Source organism: Pan troglodytes, chromosome 5, assembly GCF_028858775.2.
Source record: "Pan troglodytes isolate AG18354 chromosome 5, NHGRI_mPanTro3-v2.0_pri, whole genome shotgun sequence".
NCBI classification, from domain to species: Eukaryota; Metazoa; Chordata; class Mammalia; order Primates; family Hominidae; genus Pan; species Pan troglodytes.
In genome coordinates, this window is record NC_072403.2 from 170,297,409 (window position 1) to 170,313,987 (window position 16,579).

Below are 16,579 nucleotides of genomic sequence, written 5' to 3' on the forward strand. Positions count from 1 at the left end.
ACCACCTTGTCAGTTTTGATAATTTGCTAAAACAACTCACTAAACTCACAGAAGATGGTTTTATGATAAAGGATACAACTCAGGAACAGCCAAATGGAAGAGACACATAGGGCAAGACCTGGGAGGGTCCTGGATGCCGAGCTCCCATGCCATGGAGTCAGGGGCATCACCCTCCTGGCACATCAATGTATTCATCAGCCAGGAAGCTCTTTGAGCTCAGGTGTTTATCGTATCAGGGTCTTATGACATCGTTGGTCATGTGATTGAGCTCAGTCTCCAGCCCCTCTTCTTCCCAGAGGTCAGGGGTGGGAATGGAAGTTCTGGCCCTCTAATCATATGCTTGGTCTTTCTGGAATGGCCAGCCCATCCCTTGAAATGCTCTAAGGGCCCACCCTCTGTCACCTCATTAGTGCAGACTCAGATGTGGTCAGAAGTGGCTCTTCACAGATAACAAAAGACACTCCCGTCACCCAGAACATTCTAAGAGTTTTCGGAGTTCTGTGCCAGGAACAAGGGCAAAACCCAGATATATTCTTTCTACCACATCCATGATTTAGATAAAACTTGGGTTCTTGCAGGAAGTTTCTGAGGATATTAAGATGTTCATGACCATCCTGGCTAACACGGTGAAACCCTGTCTCTACTAAAAATACAAAAAATTAGCTGGGCGAGGTGGTGGGCGCCTGTAGTCCCAGCTACTCGGGAGGCTGAGGCAGGAGAGTGGCATGAACCCGGGGGGCGGAGCTTGCAGTGAGCGGAGATCACGCCACTGCACTCCAACCCGGGCAACAGAGCGAGACTCTGTCTCAAAAAAAAAAAAAAAAAAAATGTTCATTAGTGTTTAAGCCTTCTGCATAAGGATGACAGTTGATGCTGAAGGAGATCGCCTAGGCAGAGTGAGGGGAGAAGAGGGATTTAGATAGAGTTCTGAGAAATGCCAGCATTTGAGCAGTGAGTAGAGGATGAGGGGCTGGGGAATGCCTGGGGAGGTGGAAGGGACACAAGGAGAACTGGCTGTCATCGACGCCTGGGGAAAAGTGTATTTCTTTTCTTTTCTTTTCTTTTTTTTTTTGAGACAAGAGTTTCGCTCTTGTTGCCCAGGCTGGAGTGCAATGGCGCGATCTCGGCTCACTGCAACCTCCGCCTCCCAAGTTCAAGTGATTCTCCTGCCTCAGCCTCCCGAGTAGCTGGGATTACAGGTGCACACCACCACGACCGGCTAATTTTTTGTATTTTTAGTAGAGATGGGGTTTCACCATGGCCAGGCTGGTGTTGAACTTCTGACCTCAGGTGATCCGCCCGCTTCGGCATCCCAGAGCGCTGGGAGTATAGGAGTGAGCCACTGTGCCCGGCTGAAAAGTGTATTTCTAGATCAGTGCTCTCCAGGAGAATTTTCTGGCATGATAAAAACCATCTATATTGTTGTGCAGTAAGGTAGCTACCAGGCACATGGAGGCTGTTGAGCAGTTGAAATGCAGCTAAGGCAACTGAGAAACATAATTTATATTTTTGTTTAATTGTACTTAATTTAACCATATGTGGCTAGTGACTACCATTTTGTACAGTGCAGTTTGATTTGAGGACATGGTCAGTGGGTTAAGAAGCATAAGGGCTACAAGTATACTTTTTCCTTTCAGTCATCACGCTCTAGGGCTGAAGTTTTAGAGTAGCTTAAGACTGTAGGATATTCCCCACAGATAACTTAGGTAATTGGGAGCAGTCTCGGAACCTCTTGGGACCTGGTAAATGTCTTGGGCTTCAAGGGTAAGATCCAATTATTCAAATACTTAATGAACATAAATGTCAAAATGAGACAGTGATTTGATTGATGGAGAGTCTTAAAAAATAAAGGCGAGGGATATGAATTTCTTTAACATGCAGGGTTCAGCTGCATGTAACAGAAAACTCAGGCGGCTCATACAAGATGAATGTTGACTGTTCATGTAGCGGTCTGGAGGCAGGTGGGCGTGGGCTGGTTGCATGGCTCCTGCTGATCAGGGTTCCAGGATTCCTCCGCCTTTCTCTTTCACCATCTTTAGCCTCAGAGTTCCTCACAGTGCATGATGGCTGCTGGAGCTCAATAATCACACCATGACCAGGCAGGAGGAAAAGAGAGGGTGGGAAGGGCAAAGGACTCATCTTCCAGATGAGCTAGTCCCCCTTGAAGATCTTTCCTGGAAGCTCCCTCTTCACCTAACAACTTGACTTTCTGTTATGCTTCATCAGCAACAACTACATGTGAGGCAGGGAAATGAGTCCTTGATCTGGGCATTTTGCTGCCCCAAATAAAACCGGGATTCTGTTGGTGAGGAAGAAAGGGAGACTGGACACTGGGTAGAGTGCTGGCAGTCTCTGCCTTGGTGTGGAAAGGGTGCACCTCCGTGCATATGGGAGAAGCACCAGTGCCTTCATTCCCTGACATCGTGTCCCTGAAGGCACCTGCTGTCACAAACACCACACCATCATTCCCACTCAGCCTCCGCAGGTTTCTCTGCAAGCTCCTTTGTAGGTTGGCGCAGCTTTGACAACATCCCTTTTGGTTCTCAGAGCTCTTCTGGAGACTTTAGTTGTGGGCTGCCTGCTCCTTAGGTTCAAGTAACTGGTAACACGCCTGTGGTGCTGAGTGCTCCCTGGGGGAGCGTGTGAATCAGAGGTCAGTTTCAGAGGCACATTCTCAGGGGTCGTATTCTTCACCCAGGCCAATGACCACTGAAGTCTTCCTGCACATTGTTCTTTGCAGGGACAGCTAGCTGCTGGGCACAATGGGGCACAAACTGGATAAGGCTCCTGCCCATTCAGGAGCTTAGGTCAGTAATTTTCCTAGTTCTTCTGCAAAGAATTGAACTGTTTCCCCTCCCTGCATTCTGTTATCCTTTTCAGTGAGGATTCCGGAAGAGTCTGAGAGAAGGCTGGAGGAAGGCCGGAGGGTGGTGTCATGGGATGCATGTGCAGATTCAGAAGTGGCAGGTGCAGAAGAAGAGCATCCAGGACAAGCACCTGTCTCTGTGCCACATCATTTGGCACCCTGCGATGTCACCTTGCTTTTCAGGAGTGCAGCCGGTTGTGGACATTTTGGAATTGTTTTGCTTTTGGAATGGGTGTTGGGGTGAAGCATTCTTCTGCTGGGTTTTCAGATGTAGCTCTAACTAGCCACATCACTTCAGCCAAGTCATTTCTCTCTGGGCCTTAGATGTTTCCTCTGTGAGGGAGGGAGTTGCCACATCCACCTAGGATATTGTTAGAGCCTGTGTGGCTAAATGATGATCTTTCAAAATCTTTACCCGTCATCATCACTCATAATAATACCATATGTGTGGAGGTTGAGGGCAAGGAAGTAAAACAGATGTGTCTAGATCTTTGTGTCCCTGTGTCTGTGTATGATTGATGTGCCAGACTGAACATCCTGCCCATTTAAATTACCTGTGGTACTTCAGAAACCTGCTGCCAGTTTGTTAGAATATTTTTAGGTTGACATAAGATCTTTTGTTTAGCCTTTCAGCAGTTTAGCATTTTTGGATTTAATATCAGGACTTGAACTGTTTAACAGCAACCCCTGAAAGGCCATGACAGGTTGTTAGTAACTTGACTGAAGCACTAATTACAACTGGGCCTAAGCTGGGAGACTGTCTCCTAAGAACTAGACACTCATGGAGTGAATGGCTAAGTGAGCCTAGCCAACCACTTAACGTTTCAACCTCAAGGTGGTTTTATTATCCTCTGCTTAATTTATAAATAGTAACTCCTGAGCTGCTAAAGACTTTATTCCTTTGTGAAAAATACTCTAGAGAAGAAAGGCAATTATTAGTGCTATTGATGGAGGTAAATATTCTGAGGGTTATTAGCCAGAAAATAGAAATTTTGGCTAAATTAATAGGTATTAAATTTGGTAGTGGCTTGGGTCTATAGTGGAATGAAGCTATCAAAAAGAAAAAACTAATTAGCTGGGCATGATGGGATGTGCCTGTTTTCCCAGCTACCCGGGAGAGTAAGGTGGGAAGATCGCTTGAGCCTGAGAGGTTGAGGTTGCAGTGAGCCATGTTTGCACCACTGCACTTCAGCCTGGGCGACAGAGGGAGACCCTGTCTCAACAACAACAACAACAGCAACAACAGGCTGGGCGCGGTGGCTCATGCCTGTAATCACAGCACTTTGGGAGGCCTAGGCGGGCGGATCACCTGAGGTCAGGAGTTAGAGACCAGCCTGGCCAACATGGTGAAATCTCGTCTCTACTAAAAATACAAAAATTACCTGGGCGTGGTGGCAGGTGCCTGTAATCCCAGCTACTGGGGAGGCTGAGACAGAATTGTTTGAATCCAGGAGGCAGAGTTTGCAGTGAGCCAAGATTTGCACCACTGCACTCCAGCCTGGGGGATAGAGTGAGACTCTGTCTCAAAAACAAAAAAACAAAACAAAAAGCCAGAATAAAGAAAAAACTTAACAAAATTTTACTCATGAAGTAAAAGACAAAAACTTCAGTGAAATTTATGCAGCCTGTGGGGTTGGGCAGGCGCAGAGGAAGTGCGACCTTAACAGAATCACGTTCAGGAAAAGCGCAGGAGCCCATTCAGAGGTTTTTACGGGCTCTGAGGTGGTGAGGGCAGTGGCGTGTGTTGTTGCTTAAATGAACTTCAATTTGAAGAAAGATTGCTCTGATATTTCTGGGAATTAGTGCCATTTGAGAATTTTGGAATTTATACATATGTTGGTTTGTCATCTTCACACCAAAATCTACTTTATTTGCACATCAGTCATAAAGGTGTTTTACCCATTTGGCTTATTTGTGTGTTTAAAATTAAAACTCAAGCCATTTTCCCTCTCCAGAAAATGTGACTTGTGTAGTATGACATCTTACTGGAGTTGGGGGAAGGCTTGGTGGGCACCTGAATAAACATCGATCTGGGGAAGATGCACCTGGAGGGCTGCCTGGACAAGTCCCTGACGCTACTAGATTGCCTACTTTCAAAGGACTAGGAAACATTTTTTCAGCTTTAAAAGATTTAAAAGCCGGTGATATTTCAGAATAGTGCTGAAAGAGCCCTGCTGTTGAATGAACATTGGGAGCACCGCATGTGGGTTGTGGCAAACCCTTTATCCCATGAGGCCCTCTCTTCTCCATGCCTCTAAGTCCTACAGACCATCAGTGCTGCCCCTGAAATGTCCTGTCTTAAATAGAATGCCTTGAACCATACCTCTGCATCAAAAATGTGGAGCCAGGGGAGCTCCAAGGACTGGGGATTCTCTGTGCCTTCAAAATGACAAGTTAGAAGTACTAAGGTAAAAGCAGAAAAGCATCTGTGAGGGACTAACTTCAGGTGGTGCCTCTGACAACACAGAGCAGTCAAGTTACTACTGTGCATTTAACAGGGCACACCTTTTAGCTCTGAAAGAACCTTAACTTTTTCAGTGTTTCTTTACCAGCACTGTCACCACTGGTCTTTACAGTGTTCTTAAGAAAGGGCAGAGCAGATAGTCTGTTCACTTGCAGATGGGAAAGCTGACTTTCGGGGAGCTGAGCCCCATGCCACGTCTCTCAGCCAAGAAATAGCAGGTTAGCCAGAACCTGTCTTCTGATTCCTGGTCTGATTCTTTTTCCATTTCACTTTCCCCACCCCTCCTTTTTAAAATAAATTTTATTTTATGACAACTTTACTTGCTTATTTAGAGCTTAACCTTCTCCCACAAAACGTTTGAGGTGGCTTAAATGTAGTGACTAAAGAGGAAGTTGGCCAGGTGGGGTGGCTCACCCCTGTAATCCCAGCACGTTGGGAGGCCGAGGTGGGCAGATCACGAGGTCAGGAGATCGAGACCAGCCTGGCCAACATGGTGAAACCCCCGTCCCTACTAAAAAAAAAAAAGAAAATTAGCTGGGCGTGATGGCATACCTGTAGTCCCAGCTACTTGGGAGGCTGAGGCAGGAGAATTGCTTGAACCTGGGAGGCGGAGGTTGCAGGGAGCCAAAATCATGCCACTGCACTCCAGCCTGGTGACAGAGCAAGACTCCATCTCAGAAGGAAAAAAAAAAAAAAAATTTTGGCTCAAGTAAGGCAAATACTTTTTTTTTCTTAAGCATTGAGAATGAGGATAAGAAGAAAACTGTTTCTTTGATTAAACTTAAATCTTACCTGTGTGCCCAGACCTCCCCACCAGTTCTTAGATCATTGGACAGCACCCCCAATATTAAGCATGTATAAAACTTTTGTATTTCACTCCAAATTCAGGATGCCATGAATGGAGAAAGGAGTAACACATGAGGGAGCTTCGTGGTTATAGCCATATTGCCTTTACCTTTTTGGTATTATACTTACTGTATCATATTTTGCTATTTTTGTGTGTTTAAACATGAAAAGTAGTAAAATAGTACATTTGTAAAAGGGGGAAAATCACCCCTAGCTTCCACCATTGTTATAACTCTTAAGCATAGCATTCTCTTGAATTCTTTCCTCATAGGCACTTTTTTCCAAAAAGTTCTAAGCAACATTTTAAACACTGTTGGAAGCTTTTAAAATTTAACATAGCATAAGCATTTTTTCATGTTTTAAAGTGGTTTTCATAATTATACTTCTTTTTGAAAAATTTTTTATTGTGATAAAAATTTACTTTTTTTATGGAGACAGGGTCTCACTCTTATCCAGGCCGGAGGGCGGTGATGCAGTCACGACTCACTGCAGCCTTGACGTCCCGGGTTCCAGTGAATCTCCTGCCTCAGCCTTCCCAGTAGCTGGGACTACAGGCACGTGCCACCACGCCCAGCTAATTTTTGTATTTTTTGTAGAGACATGGTTTCACCTTGTTCCCAGGCTGGTTTCGAACTCCTGGGCTCTAGCAATCTGCCCATCTTGGCCTCCCAAAATGCTGGGATTATAGGTGTGAGCCACTGTGCCCAGCTAAAATGTACCATTTTAACCATTTTAAAGTATATAGTTGGCTCTACATATCCGCAGGTTCTGCATGTGAGGACTGAAAACATTCAAAGAAAAAAAATACAACAAAAATATAGTAGAACAATAGCATTTACGTTGTATTAGGTAATATAAGTAATCTAGAGATGATGTATATGAGGGATGCATATGGGTTATGTGCAAATAATATGCCATTTTATATGAGAGACTTGAACATTTAAGGATTTTTTAATCTACATGGGTCCTAGAACCAACCCCCATCGATATTGAGGGACAACGGTATAATTCAGTGGCATTAAGTACGTTCCTGTTGGTATACAGCCATCATCGCTATCCATCTCCAGAACTTTTGTTCATCTTCCCAAACTGAAACTCTGTGCCCATCAAACACTTCCCTTTTACCCCTTCCCCAGCCTCTGATAACCACCATTCTATTTCTGTGTCTATAAATTTGACTACTCTAGATACCTCATATTAGTGGAATCATAAAATATTTGTCTTTTTATATCTGGCTTATTTCACTTAGCATGATGTTCTGAAGGTTCATCCATGTTGTAGCATGTGTCAGAATGTCCTTCCCTTTCAAGGCTGAATGATATTTCATTGTATGTCAATACACATTTCGTTAACCCATTCATCTGGTTTTTTTTCTTTCTATAATCCAGGACAGTGCTGAAACCCATTCATCTGTTGATGGACACCGGGTAATTAAACTTTTTGAAGACTATAATAGGCCATCAAGTAGATAAATCATACTAGAAGATGCAATTTTTGCCCTCAAAGAATACTGAAGTTGATATGCCAACATGTCAAACACAGAAGATGAAAGCAACTAAGTGATGTGAGAAGTCAGTGTGGGTTCATACAGAGTAACCAAAGGAGGTTGTCCTTGTCTTTCATCTAGTTGTTAGACTGAGGGAGGGTAGGACCTGGGAGGATTCCAGAAGAAGGTCTTCAGTTAGATTTCTGACCCTCCCACTTCTGTTGCTCTGTTAGGCCTCTGTGTACAGTTAGCAGCCATCTCATAGTAAATCTTCCAAATAATTAGGAGGGTCACTGCTTTGTCAGGACAATTTATACCCTTTCTCAATTAGCAAATTGTGTGGCAATCCAAAGTTAACTGGAGTGTTGCTCCCCTTTTCTATTTTGCTCCCGTGTGGATGTGGTGCAAGAAGGCCTGCCAAGGTCAGGCTCCCATTTTCCTCCGTGGGTTGGTATAGACATGTTTGTTGGCCAGACATTGCCTAAAGCCCTGTAGTCAAGGGTGGTGTGCTTGCATTTGCCTGGCTGAATTAAGGCTCTTGGTGCTTTTCTATCAGTCGAATCCCTTCTCCATGTCTTCTAGAAATTGAGAAGGGTTTATCAGTGGTACCTCACTCTGTTTTCCACAGGTTTTTAAAAATTTTTTTTGTTCTTTTACATTTGTTTGATCTTTTCTTTTCTTTTCTTTTTTCTTTTTTTTTTTTTGAGACATACTTTCGCTCTTGTTGCCCAGGCTGGATTGCAGTGGTGCGATCCTGGCTCACCACAACCTCTGCCTCCTGGGTTCAAGCGATTCTTCTGCCCCAGCCTCCCGAGTAGCTGGGATTACAGGCATGCACCACCACACTTGGCTAATTTTTTTTGTATTTTTAGTGGAGACGGAGTTTCTCCATGTTGGTCAGGCTGGTCTTGAACTCCCAACCCCAGGTGATCCGGCCACTTCTGCCTCCCAGAGTGCTGGAATTACAGGTGTGAGCCACTGCACCCGGCCTTGTTTGATCATTTTAATGGGACTTTGGGGAGAGGGAATAGGTAAACAGATGGCTCATTCATCATCCTGAATTTATTTTTGTGTACTATTTATTGTCTTAGTCTGTTTGGCTGCTATAACAAAATACCTTAGACTGGGTAATTTATAAACAATAGAAATGTGTTGCTCACAATCTTGGGAGCTGAGAAGTCCAAGAGCAAGGCACCAGTGGACTTGTTGTCTGGTGAGGGCTTGCTTAATCACTTCCCAAAGGCCCCACCTCGTAATGCTATTACATTTGGTATTAGGTTCCAACATAGGAATTTTGGGGGGACACCAACATTTGGATCATAGCAATTACATTTTCCTATTTTACTGAACTCTTAATTGTTCTGATTTCATTCGATTCTGTTGGGTTTTCCAGATGGAAAATTATATTACTTACAAATCAGGGTGATTTTTGGCTCTATTTTTATATGACTTTTTTCTATTTTTATATGACTTTTTTCCCTGTTGTAATATTTTGCTTGTAATTTCTAGAATGATACTGAATAGCACTTTTGGTGAGCATCTTTGGCTTAATCCTCCCTTTAGCCTTTAGCACTGTTGGCTTTAGTCACTTTCTGCATATTGCCAAATTGCTTTTTGGAAAGGTGCACTAGAATTGGAGAGTGCTTGTCACCCATGTCCACACCCAAGCTTAGTGACCAGAGCATTGTGAAGGGTCTTTCCAATTTGTGGCTCTTGTCATTTTAAAATTAAATTTGGGTTTGCCATTTATTATTTTTTTCTAGAAATTCTCGAGTCTGAGAATATGAGAATAGAGTTGGCCTAGGTTCATACATTGTTTTGTTCTCACCAGATAATTACACAACTTTTTCTTCCTATTCCAAAGTAACAGTGTTGTGGAGTGGAAATTACTGTTGTTAATTTTAGCACCATAGTTTGGTGGAAAAAAGTATGGGTCTTGGAGCCAGATATCAGAACTAAGCTATGTAACTAATAGCCTAGTGACTTTTCATAACCTTACTTAAACTCTTTGAACTTTAGTTTCAGCATTTGTAAAAAAAAAAAAAAAGGATTTTCCTGTCTCACTGGGAGACTGAGAACATGGAGTAAGATGCAAAGTGGGCCCTTCCTTAGTAATGGAGAAATCATTAGCATTCACATACAAGGCCATTCAGCAAGAAATTGTTGCCATTTGAGATTTTGATAGACTTTAATTTTGATCAGAGATAATTTTAACCTTTTTTTCTCCGTGATTCTTCATCCCTGATTTCCAGATGGAATCAGGGTCAATGATAATTGTCTCTGCATATTTCTTTAATAATCTATTTTATTCCAGATTTTAAACATTGCTTAATGGGTAGAATATAAATGAAATTGCAAAAGCAATGTCCAACATTTATTTAGCACTTTACTATGTGGGCAGGTAATTAAGTACTTTACATATGTTTATTTAGTCTTCCCAACATTCCTACTTCTTGGGAAATGAAGGTGCTTGAAAAGTTACCCAGTCAGGTGGTGGGAGAGCCAGGCCCGGTGCCCGGCAGTCTTGCTGCTGAGCTGCTGTCACTGTGCTGCCTTTGTGGTCTTCACAGGGTTGCTCCCTTTATTCTGTGTTCCTTAAGCCCATTTTATTGCTTCTAGATCTAGGAAAAAACAAAAACACTGAGTTTTTGAAAAGGCTAATTGTTTTAAAGTTAAATAGTAAGTGTCAAATGTACAGCATTCATATCTATTAAATATACGTTAATTCTACTCTGTAGCAGTAAGACCCTTTCCTATCCAGGCAGTATAATTAGATCTTCTATTTATCTTTAATAGCCTTCTATTTATCTTAAGAACTCTGGCTTAATTTTCTCTTGGATTATTATAAAGTCTTCATTATTGAGATATTTTTGTCAGCAAATTGTCCTTACTTGGTCCAACTTGGAGCTCTCTTTCTTTGTTTTGCTCTTGCATCATCATCTGAAGACCCTACCTTGGCTTTATCCTGCCAGGGACCGGTCATTCCAGCAAGATTCTCTCAACTCTGCTCCACAGCACTTTTTTGGCTCTTGATTACAGGATTTACCTTGTAGTATTGAAGTTGGTTTATTTTGCCCATCTTCTCTCACTGTGTAGGGTGCTTCTCGGGGCTAGGGACTGGACTTCGATGAGTTTTGCATTGTCAGCACCCGGCCTGTTCGGCCTGTGGTGGGCACTCACTAAGTGTCTCTGGTACCGGGGCCGGTGATGGGCACTCAGTTAGCGTCTCTGGCCTGAGTGTTGCTTGGCTGCTTTCCTTGTTTGACACTGCACTTTAGACTATTGCAGCTAAAATTAACACACATCATCTGTTGATGTGATGCTTGCCTCCTTTTAAGCTTTTCTCAAGCTTTCAAAATTTCTTCCTGAAGTTTTTCCTTCACAGATGAAATTGCTCCTGAATTAGAGGTGATTTACTCCAGGCTTCCTTGTGCTTAAATGTGGCAACTTTCAAGGCTGCCTTCATTTTTGCCTCAGAGTTTATAAAGCAGCTTAGTGTGAATAGATGCTGTAGGGCCGGGCACAGTGGCCCATGCCTGTAATCCCAGCACTTTGGGAGGCTGAGGCAGGTTGATCACCTGAGGTCAGGAGGTCAAGACCAGCCTGGCCAACATGGTGAAACCCTGTCTCTATTAAAAATACAAAAATTACCCGGGCATGGTGGCGGGTGCCTATAATCCCAGATACGTGGGAGGCTGAGGCAGGAGAATGGCTTGAACCCAGGAGGTGGAGGTTGCAGTTAGCCGAGATCGTGCCACTGTACTCCAGCCTGGGTGACAAAGTGAGACTCTGTCTCAAAAAAAAAAAAAAAAAAAAAGATGCTGTACTGAGTTTATTTAATATAAGCAGTTTTATGTTAGTCACTGCTCTGTTGTGTTTTGTTTCATTTTCAATTGTTGCTTCTCATGTGGTAATGAAGAAAGCATTTAAAGGCCAAGTTAGGTGGGTGCCTATTTTGGTCCAGCTTCCTCAAGTTGTGTCATGACTTGTTGATGAGGAGGAAGGGCAAGGAGACATCTAACTCTCCCAGGCTTTGTCTCTTGTAGCTCAGATAGGGTTTCTTTAATCCATTTTAGAATTTTTTTTTTTTTTTGAGATAGGTTCTTGCTCTGCCACCCAGGCTGGAGTGCAGTGTGCCATCATAACTTGCTGCAGCCTCAAACTCCTGGGCTCAGGCGATCCTCCCACCTCAGCCTCTGAGTAGCTGGGGCTACAGGTGGGTCACCACATTTGGCAAATTTTTTAATTTTTTGTGGGTCTGACAAAAAGCACAGAGAGATGGGGTCTCACTCTGTTCCCCAGGCTAGTCTCAAACTCCTGGGTTCAAGCCATCCTCCTGCCTTGGATTCCCAAAGTGCTGGGATTACAGGCATGAGCCACCACGCCTGGCCCCACATTAAAAATTTTGAAACGGTAGCTTTGATTCAGGTGTAACTGTCCTCCTAAAGAAAAATAAAATGTTCTGAGAAGTTTTAGTTTAAAGTTGGAAAGCACTGAGAATAAATCTGTTTTGGGGAAAACATTGAAATGCTACGTTTGAAAATCTGTAGAATTTGCTTCAGGTGAGACAAAGGATGGGGTAAGTCATTGAAAGGACTCACTGGGACACATGTGCAGTGGAGGGTTTAAAAGTATTTGCGGAAAAATATTTAGAACGTTTAATTTCTAAATTAGAAATGTATGAGTGAATTTAGGAGGAAGGGGCTGGTTAAGTACCCAGGGATTGGTTCCACAGTTGCTGAGCATACACTGTCACCAAGTCAGATGTGGCTACTGTCCTTGGGGAGGTGACAGGTAGAGGAGAAAGCCTTATCCACTAGGTTTTAATTCAAGGTGCCAAGGACCATGTGATGTGGCAACAGGTGCATTTCAAGCATATAGAGGTGGAATTTTTCAGTTGGGAATTACCAGTGGTCACCAATGTTTTTATCATCAGATTCTTTTTATATTTTCTTTCTTCCTCCCTTCCTGCCCCAATGGCTATGATCTTATTACTAGCCAAGAATTATTGTTCAGTACAAGATAATGGTATTAATAGCTCGTATTTGTTTTTTATGCTTAATGTGAGCTGAATGAGGGAGAGGCTGGAGGTGAAGAAGAGGATCTGGCAGTGAGTGCTGTGGAACCTCAGCATCCCAGGCCAGCCAAGGCAGAGGAACAAGCAGAGGAGACAGAAAGAATCACAAGGGAGGAGGAAACTATCAGGAAGTTCCTTTAGAGAGCTTACAATTAACTCACTGAAATCCCTCCACAGCTGCCTGAGATAGGTTTTGTCATACCTCCATTTTACAGTTGGGGAAACTGAGACCTTGAGTAGTTAAGTAGCATAGCTCTAATGCAGGAAGTAGTCATTGACAGACGCAGGATTTGAAGTGAGGCTGTCAGCCTCCTGAGTTCCCCTTCTTAATCACTACTGCTTTCCAAGTTTCTAGAGTCTTTCAGTCAAAAACAAATGTGACAGTTTGGTTTGTGTAACTTTACTATAGTAGATGTGTAGTTCTCAATACATACTTTATCTTAGCCAGAAGGCTAAGGAAACGATCAATAGTGTTTTAAATATTGAAAAAGAGCTTATGGACTTTGATTATTGGGTTTGTAGATGCATAGAGATCTCATGACCTGGCTTTGGGAATCTGGTCCGATCTTGTCGTTTTGCCTTTGGCGAAAGTGAAGGCCCTTGTTGAGGGACCTACCCGACACTTCACTGGAGCTTGAGCCTGGGTCTCTTGAGTCCAAGGTCAGAGTTTTTCCCATTGTACTATGATGTCCTTGGAATGTGTGTTCTTTACACAGACAGTGTTGCCAGTGAAAGTTAGGGAAAGTCAAAATGGGTAAGATGCTAAAAGAACAGATAAGCTTCAGGAGCCACATCCAATGTCTTCATTGAACTGGACCTTTCTGCAGGCCCTCTCTTTGCTCAGGTGTTGAGACTCCCCTCTCTGTTGGTTTCCTCCTCCCTGTTCATTCTTCCTTCTCACCCTCCTCTGCTGGCTCCCTACCTTTATTTACCTGACGTGGGGTTCCACAGGGCTCACCACTAGAGCCTTTCCTCCATCCTCATCCTCCCTCACTGGGCTTAGTATGTTCTGTAGTTCTGTAGTTAAAACTTACCTTTATGTCGATGACACTGACTTATCTCCAGTCTATACCTTGACTCCGAAGTTCAGATGCAAGTGTCCAGCTATTTACTTGACCCTGCCATTTGGATGTCTCCTAGACATTGCAGACTCAACATGCCACATCTGCTCATGGCAACTCCATGCCCTGTCCCATTCTTCTTCAGCTCAATTACTGCCACCACCAATTGGGCATTATTCATAACTGTAATAGCTGACACTTACTGAGAGTTTATTATGTGCCGGCACTGCCTCAAAAATATTACACGAATTAACACAAATAATCTGTTTGGTCCTAACAATAGTACCATGAGGTAGGTTGTGGTAATAGTGATAGCTAATATAGCTCCTAGTATGTACCAGGCACAGATTTAAGCATGTTACAGATATTAACTCATTGAATTCTTATCATAGATTCATGAGGTAGATACTCTTATTATCTCTAACTGATAGGTAAGAAAACTGAACTACAGAGAGATTAAGTTACTTGCTCCACGTCCCTCGGTTAAAACCTGCCTCCCGGGCTGGGTGCAGTGGCTCACACCTGTAATCACAACACTTTGGGAGGCCGAGGTGGGTGGATCATGAGGTCAGGAGTTCGAGACCAGCCTGGCCAACATAGTGAAACCCCATCTGTACTAAAAATACAAAAATTAGCTGGGCATGGTGGCGGGCACCTGCAGTCCCAGCTACTTGGGAGGCTGAGGCAGGAGAATTGCTTGAACCCGGGAGGTGGAGGTTGTAATGAGCCAAGATCACACCACAGCACTCCAGCCTGGGCGACAGAGTGAGAGTCTCAAAAAAACAAAAACAAAACAAAACAAAAAAACCACACACACAAACCAAAAGCCTGCCTCCCAGCTGCTCTCTTGTCCCTCTCTCTAGTGAGCATCTTAGTGCTGGCCACCACCAGCTGTACCCGGATCACTGCAGCAGCCTCCTGCCTGTGCTTTCTGCCTTCACTCTGTCCTCTTCCACACAACAATGTTGTTCCTGAAATGAAAACCAGAACATTTCATTTAAACCTTCCAGTGGCGGCCGGGCGCAGTGGCTCACGCCTGTAGTCCCAGCACTTTGGGAGGCCAAGGCGGGCGGATCATGAGGTCAGGAGATCGAGACCATCCTGGCTAACACGTTGAAACCCTGTCTCTACTAAAAATACAAAAAAATCAGCCGGGTGTGGTGGCGGGCGCCTGTAGTCCCAGCTACTCGGGAGGCTGAGGCAGGAGAATGGCCTGAACCCAGGAGGCGGAGCTTGCAGTGAGCCGAGATTGCGCCTCTGCACTCCAGCCTGGGCAACAGAGCGAGACTCCATCTCAAAAACAAAAAACAAAAAACCAAAACCTTCCAGTGGCTTCCCACTGCACTCCGAATAAAATATAAACCCCTTTCTGTTGCCTACAGGCCACTCCTAAGCAAACCCCCAATGTCCTGGTCTTTTCCGTATCCTCATACATGCCAGAGTCTTTCCTGCCTCTTGTTAGCCTTTTATTGATCTCTTCCATTTTGTTGTTCTCTCTGTTAGAATGTAAGCTCCCTGAAGGCTAGAGCTTGATCAGTGTAGAAAGAAATAAGTAAGAAATAAGAACAGGTTTAATTTTAGGCTATATCAGCATTCCATTTTGAAAATGTGTTCTGAGTTCCAAAAGAGCCAAATCTTACTAGACTGGAACACAGTCCAGTGCCGAGTTGTGGAGTGCTTGTATAGTTCTGCCACTGTCTGGAACCCACGCGCTACAAGTGTCCCGCACAGTTGCAGCTGCTTTTTTTGTTGTTGTTGCTTTCCTCTTAGTCCTGCCCATCTTCTTCATGTGCCATGGTGTTTGAACTTCATGAGGCTGCTGCTGTCGAAACTGTGGTAATTCTGATGGTTCTGTGGATAGTGGAAGAAAACTGGCCAGGGACATACAGGGAGAGAAGCTGAGCCTGAGAGGGTTTGGCCATATTCCTGCCTGTGAAAGACCATGGGAGATGGTAATCTTCAAGGTCCCACACTGACCCTCACCAATTCATATTCTCCTGGCACTGATTTGCAAATTGAGCAACAAGTCTAGCCGTCTGGATGGCCACAGTTACTACTTTCTTTAGCTCTCAATGCCCATTCTAACCCACGGCAGCGCTTTGTCACTGTCCCTAGAGATTCCTTTGAACCCACCTTGATGTACATAACTACACTAATGGCAAGTTCTTTCATTTTCTTCAGTAACCAGACCTGTCAGCATGGAGCCCAAGGAAATAGGTCTTATGAGAATTTCTGTAGTAAGCAAAAACGTAGAATTTGGGGTAATATTAGTAAATAAACAGTAACTTAGCAAATTAAGATCTTGTTTGTAGTTCTGCTGTGGAGGACAGTAACTCGTCATCTTATTTAAGACCCTGTGACTTTCAAAGAAGTGTCATTCTGTGAAAGTACTGAGGGAGGGTAGGCCCCTGCTGTGAATATAGGAGTATACAGTTCACATATACTTTCTAAATATTGAGCAGGAGTAAAGACTGTAATAAACTAGGGAGACTTTTTCTTCTTTTTTTTGTTACGGCAGTCTTGCTCTGTCACTCAGGCTGGAGTACAGTGGTGCAACCTCAACTCACTGCAACCTCCGCTGCAAGAGTTTAAGCGACTCTCCTGTCTCAGCCCCCCAAGTAGCTGGGATTACAGGTGCGCGCCACCATGCCCGGCTAGTTTTTGTGTTTTTAGTAGAGACGGGGTTTTACCATGTTGGGCAGGCTGGTCTCGAACTCCTGACCTCGAATGATCTGCCCACCTTGGCCTCCCAAAGTGCTGGGATTACAGGCGTGAGCCA

General features: G+C 43.9%; 1 protein-coding gene and 1 pseudogene across 6 annotated transcripts in view; one reads left to right on the top strand and one right to left on the bottom strand.

Annotated features, from left to right (window-relative positions):
- The window catches only part of TULP4 (TUB like protein 4), a 277,110-nt gene that overhangs the window by 26,610 nt on the left and 233,921 nt on the right, over positions 1-16,579 (top strand). The window lies entirely within an intron of this gene.
- The window catches only part of LOC739918 (signal recognition particle subunit SRP72-like), a 67,718-nt pseudogene that overhangs the window by 21,483 nt on the left and 29,656 nt on the right, over positions 1-16,579 (bottom strand).